Raw genomic sequence first — 6,755 nt, 5'->3', positions numbered from 1 at the left:
CAGTATTATCAACGGTCTTAGGATCAAAATTATATGCTAAAATAGTTTCTTAGATTGTTGGGGAGCAACGGAAAAATAATAATAACAACAATATTATTTAACTGTTGACAAAATATTATGTTAATAATATTAACAATATAATAAAATAATAGTGTATAATATTATTACTACCTTAGTGATAATACTGTAATCAATATGGCAACTATAATAGTAATCTAACTGTTTCTTAATCAGTTAATATATTAATTATACTTGAGTCGTATTAGGCATTATCCTAAGAAACTATTTCAGCAGTGTGAAATGTTTCCTCAGGATTAAACAAGCACTTTCATGATTAATTAGAGTATATTCTGAGTTAAATAAGTCTTTCTTAATTAAACAGAGGATACATGAATCAACAAAATTAATAAAACAAATACTAACAAGTTAAAATATTAAAGCAGAAATAATAATAAAGTGATATTAAATAAAAACCAAGAAAAAGAAAAAGGAGGAAAGGAAGTTATATAATTGACAATAAAATATTCTTGTTCAACATTTTACAAAATGAAGGAATGTTATTTATAGCATTTCATTGAGGCGGCAGACATCTTTTTTTTTTCTCTCCTTTCTTGTAAGTAAAATAGTGTGGCTCTTTTTCTTTTTATCTTTTTCCTTTTCTTCTTTTTTTAAATACACAATAAATTATTTTGAAATAAATAAATTATTTTTCCTACATAAATTGACTAAGTCAAAGGGAAACATGAACACATCAAGATAGAACTCAGCCACTTATAGACTGCAAATTAACTTCATTGAGCAAGGCTCGAATTTATTTATGGAAATGACTAAAAAGATTGTGGAGAGACATCTCATTTGCTTGAACAAAGAAGGATAAAATTAAAATAAACAACAGTATGAACTTCGTCTTTTAAAGTGAACAATTTAATAACAATATATTTAGTAAAATTTTATTAGTGGAGTTCGAAAAGAATAGAGTGTATGCAAACCACACTACCTCATGGAGGTATGAGGGAGAGAGATTGTTTTCGAAAAATCACTAACTCAAGATGCGGCAGATTCGAGTACAAACAAGAATGAAACAATAATGAAGATAAGAATGTAACTAGAACAACAATAAAATAGTGCAATAATCGAAACATAATAAACAAAAATAATGATAAATATTAAAAAACAAGAACTACAATAGTGCGGCTGATACAACACCAACAGAAACCAACCTAAGTCCTCTAAAAGCAAGACAATATTTCACTACCTACTAAAATTCTACTTTAATTCGTGACCTCCACACCCTCCGGTCTAATATCATGTGGTCTGTATGTGCTTTGCAACAATCCTAACAGTTTTGTTCATTGGAGGAAGCTCTATTATTCTCCAAACCATCATTCCATGTGTTCATATTCCGTCTTTTGTACTGCCACACCACTACTGCAATCAAGATTACGACTCCCACAAGATATTTTATCACCATAACAACATCTGCACATTTCCCAAAAAATAAATAAATAACAGTAGTAAGAAAAATCTGCATTTGAATTTCTTCAGACAACAGTTTATTGGATCCGAATCATTGAGCCATACCTATTAATAGATCACCTTTGCAGTAAAAAGGAACACATAGAGTAGTAGTAGTAGTATTACTCTGGGCAACACAGCTTGTTATGAATGTAGCAAAGAGAAAAACATTAGCAAAAAACGATTTTCTTATGGACATGTTGTTAATAAATACACAAATGAATATAGAAAGATGGATCTTCTTTGGTTGATGTGGTTTTATATATTGATGTAGTTTTCTTTTGTTCTTTGAAAAGGATATGACCTTTCTCTCCACTGTCTAATTGGTTAGACTTTGACTTAAATGCATGTCCACTAACGTCGCTTTCAGTATGATAAGAGTGATATTTCAGTTGCCATGTTTGAAGGATTCAACGACTCAGCAACTTGCTATAATATGCAAAGGGACCACTCTCACTACGGGCGAACATATTTTGGTTCAAATCAAAAAAATTAAAAAAATTAAATTAAGATTTTAATTTAATTTTAATTTTAATTTTTTGGTGTTTTCTAATCGTTTGATTTTAAATTTTAAAAATTTAGCTTTTTATTTTTCCAAAAAAAATTGATTACACAAAAAAAGCGAAATTATATAAATAATATATATATATTACTAGTTTTGTCCCAAACCCTAACTTATATATAAAAAAAAATTATATACTTTATTATATATATATTCAATATTAATATAATATATAATAAGTAACTCAAACCGTCAAACGTCTTACGAGTTATGTCCTTAACCCTAACTTATTTCATCACTGATTGATGATTGTTGATTTGTTTTGTGAACTGTTTATGCAAACTTATGCATAATGAAGTTATTTATTATGTTAAACTTATGGTTATTTTATTTTATTTCATTCATGTTGAATTATTTATATTTGGAATGAAAACTAGATTTGAAAAAAAAATATTTTTCTTTAATAAAACTACATATTTTAAATGTCCAGTCATGGCAACGAAAGATTTACTATTTTAATCTTCAAAATTGAAATAAAAATTCAAAATAACCAAATCGACTTTGTAGAAATCGAACCAAACCAATTTATTTTGGTTTGGTTATGGTTGTCACTTTTGTCAATTCTAAAACCGAAAATTGAATTGATATAAATAATCGAATCGAACAAATCGAATGCCCACCCCTAACTCTTACGGAGGTGGAGCTAGAGGAACGGCCCCTCTAGAGAATTATATTATATATATTGAAAGAAAATAGAAGAAATTTTGTGAAAAAATTTTTGATCGATTTTTATTGATGCTATGTCTACTCTTTATACACGTATTTGTGCAAAATAAATACAAAAAAAAATACTCTCAATTATACGCTTGTCCTAATCCTATACAAAATTCCTTAACTAACGAACAACTTTTATTCGCTGAATATTTGTGTCATTCACGTGCCTCTATTGCCAATGAAATATCTTAATCTAATGGCTGACATTTCATCCACCAGAACTACGCTTGAATGGTTGGATATCTTCCACGTGTCATGCTGTGGACAATATATGGAAGATCGAACACTTTCCTCTTTATTGTCTGAAATCCCTAGAGTTGCAATTTCATTTCTTCTTCTTGCTTCATCATTTTTTTCTTTCTTTTTGCTACTGATGGATAATTAAGCTTGAATCTTTTCTTTTTCAGCAACCGCCCTCAAGTTGGGGGGGAGAGACGAAACACCAAACTTGGATAAGATGCTTTGATGAGAAGATCCAGAAAGGGATTTAGTGGACATATCTACAAGTTGGTCATTTGAAGGAGTAAATTACAGAGATATAAAGCCAAAAAGGTACTGTTGACGGACGAAATGATAGTCAAGTTCCACATGTTTCGTTCTTTTATGAAAAACAGAATTGTGGGCGATATGAATCACGGCTTAACTGTAGGAATAAACTGACACCGGTAACGGAGGAAGAACAAACAGATCTTCAAATAGGAAAACTAACTAAGTTATTTCGACGGTGATTTTTCTCATGGAGCGATACTTGGCTTTAGCGAAAGAGAGAGAAGTTGAAGCTTGCTTCTTTGATTTTCAGGAGATTGGAAATCCACCAAATATAATTAAAAAGCCATAAATCCAACGACAGATGTCTTTGCAGGACCCCAATCGGCATGGCAAAAAGCTAAAAGTGACAAAGAAGGGTCAGAAAATAAGAGAATACCTTGCTCGGGATCCAAGTTGAGACATTTCAAATCTCGAAGTGCCGCATAAAAATAGGAATAATAAGGCCTTTACATGAACTGACTAAGCTTCAACACTGAAAAGGCTAGATCTGGGCGAGTATGAGTTAGGTAATTCATCTTTCCAACTAGATGTCTAAATACTGTAGGATTAGGAATAGGTGTATCAACATTCGCCTGTAATTTGGTAGATGCGTCCAAAGGTGAAGTAACCTTAGGAATTTTTGAACAATCAAATTCATTGAGTAGGTCTGGAGCAAACTTTCATTGACTAATGATAAATCCCTGTTCTTCCATGCCTAGGAAGTAATGAAATATCACCCAAATCTTTTACTCTAAATTTGGAATTTAAGAACGATTTAATAATTGCAATCTCAACAAGATTGTCCCCTGTCAACAAGATGTTATCGACATATTCAACTGGGATAGAAATAAGATACCCTGAGGCTTGTAAAATAATGAATAATCCTTTCAAGAGGTAGTGTATCCCTTATAAGTAAGAGCACCAGCCCTCCTAGAATATCATTGACGAAAGGCCTTTTTTAGACCATATAGGGACTTTTTAATTAAACAGACCTGATTTATTGAAGTAAGAATGAGGCCATAGGGAAATTTCACAGACTTCTTCCTCATAGGATTCATGTAAAAAGGCATTGTTCACATCTAACAGTGAAACTGCTCAATTTTTCTTGATTGCAACATCCAACAGACACCTTGTAGTTGTCATTTTAACAACCAAGGAGAAAATCTCACTGTAATCAATACGCTCTTTTTGGATATCCCCCTCACAAGCAATCTTGTCTTATATCTTTCTATGGGACCATCTGACAGAAGTTTTATCTTGTAAAACCATTTGCAAGGTAAAACTTTTTTCCCTGTAGGTAAATCAACCACATCTCAAGTATCATTCAATTGCAAGGCTGTAATTTCTGCATCCATTACAGCCTATCACTCAGGGTAAGTTACATCTTGAGAATAACAGGTGGGTTCTGAATAAGAATTGCTAGAGTGCAAAAAATATTGATTGGGTTTAGATAAGGCATTGAAAGAGAGAATAGAAGTAGAGGGAGGGGTATCAAAACAAGAATCAAAGGTTTGTGAGATAGACACCATTACATACAAAATCATGAAGGTATCTTAGGTTTTTGGGAAATCCTACTTGATCTTTTAGGAGGGGCAACAGGTGAAGAAGAAAATTCTTATGGAGGGAGAGGGATAAGATGGTCTATTGATTATGAAGGGTTAGGATCAATGTTTAGTTAAGGAATTTGTTATTGTAAGGTAGAATACTGTGGAGTTGAGATAATTTTGATTTAAATCTGAAAATATATCCAAGGAAGGATTAGGAGATGGAAAATTTTGAGAAGGTGAGGTAGAAACTTCAGCAAAAGAAAAATTGCTTTCATAAAAAATAACATTCCTAGGGACAAAAACTTTTCTAATTTTGAAATTCATGACTTTATATCCTTTTTGTTCTTGGGGATATCCTAGTAATACACATTTGTAAATCTAGGATCAAATTTTATTCTTTCTTGAGACAAGGTTGAGTAATAACAAAAACAACCAAAAGATTTTAAAAATGAATAATTAGGTAATTAATTTTTAAAAAACCCATAGGGTGATTTCCCTTTCAAAATCTTGGAAGAAAAAATATTAATTAGGTGGGTGACTGTGAGTACACACTCACCCCAATATGACCATGGTTTTAAGTATATTACGACCACGGTTTGCACGCCATAGTGAGTGAGGCACTAAGATGTCACAGGATATGCTTATTGTCTCAATGACATCCCCAACATTCATCTCACGCTGAGCTATAAAAGGCCTTGGGGACATCGACTTTTGCATCTCCTTCAAGCATTTCAACAACTTTGTTCATGGCAGGATTATCAGCTGGCTTCATCTGTATGCACCATGTAACCATAATCATAATTTTCTTAACCATCCTCTAATCTTCCTCACTTGTATTATGCATATCTATATCATTTCCTTCATTAAATTGCTCATAAACCCATGTAGGAAAGTACATTTTGCTCAAGTGATCCGTGAATGGGTTCAAGTTCTTCCTTCTGCCAGCCATTTCCATCAACAGCATGTCATAACTATATACAATGGATTTGTATGACACTCCTCTAAAATTTTTATAAAACAACTCTGGAGCTATGTAACTCATTGTCCCTCTTGCTACAGTTACAATGCTATTATCAGACGAGTATAGTTTCACAAGGCCCAAAGTTGGGTATTTTGGGATTAAAATTTCCATCAAGAAGAATGTTGTGAGGCTTAATATAAAAATGTAGGATTTGCATGTCGCAACCCTGATGTAGGTAGTGTATGCCACGAGCCACTCCAATAGATATGTGGAATATTTGCTTGTAACTCAAGAAAACAGTTCCTTGTTGAAGAAATATGTACTTGTCTAAGGAACCATTGAGCATGGACTCATATACTAAAGCAAGGTTTGAGCCCTCAACACAGAATCCAAAGAGTTGCACAACATTAACATGGTGAATCCTTTCAATTGTGGAAACTTCATTGATAAATTTTTTCCCACTGGTCATAGATCTATGCATTATCTTCACTTGCAATAAAAGGACCACTACGCAGCTTTCCTTTAAAAACAGTTCCATAGGCTCCTTTGCCTAGTTTTTGCTTGAACTTATTAGTCATCTTCCTGATCTCAGAGTAGGAGTATTTAATTGAGAAGAGGTTGGTGTGGATTTGCAGAAAGGCTTCATTGATTGATAAATAGATAAGTGTCGTCTTCTCCATTCGTACGCTATCAATAAAGTGAGGAAAACCAATCCAAGGAGAAATCAAAGTGACAAGAAATTGCATGGTTTCAAAAAGAAAGTGGAAGGGATTAATAAGAAAACCACATCAATTTTCCCAGGATAAAATGGCTTTAGTGAAAGATTCAAAGATACTTTTTTCCTGTTCAGTATTCAGAGTGAACAAAGAATGCCTATCTTTGTTGAGTAAGAAGACTCATCTATAACCACTTCACTGTGCACTCTAGT

The 6,755-nt window shown here is 32.6% G+C and overlaps 1 long non-coding RNA gene and 1 pseudogene across 1 annotated transcript; both read right to left on the bottom strand.

Annotated features, from left to right (window-relative positions):
• Positions 1-1,141: 1,141 nt before the first annotated feature.
• Positions 1,142-1,958, bottom strand: LOC107855962. Its single transcript, XR_001670415.2, has 2 exons — positions 1,582-1,958; positions 1,142-1,479 (listed from the first exon to the last, which is right to left on the bottom strand). It is a non-coding gene; the product is annotated as an uncharacterized LOC107855962 (long non-coding RNA).
• A 2,765-nt stretch (positions 1,959-4,723) lies between these two features.
• LOC124896791 lies at positions 4,724-6,518 on the bottom strand (annotated as a pseudogene).
• Between the last annotated feature and the right edge of the window lie 237 nt (positions 6,519-6,755).

The sequence above is a fragment of the Capsicum annuum genome, chromosome 3 (assembly GCF_002878395.1).
Source record: "Capsicum annuum cultivar UCD-10X-F1 chromosome 3, UCD10Xv1.1, whole genome shotgun sequence".
Lineage (NCBI taxonomy): Eukaryota > Viridiplantae > Streptophyta > Magnoliopsida > Solanales > Solanaceae > Capsicum > Capsicum annuum.
Note: the sequence above shows the minus strand (reverse complement) of the source record. Positions and strands in the feature narration are given on the sequence as shown.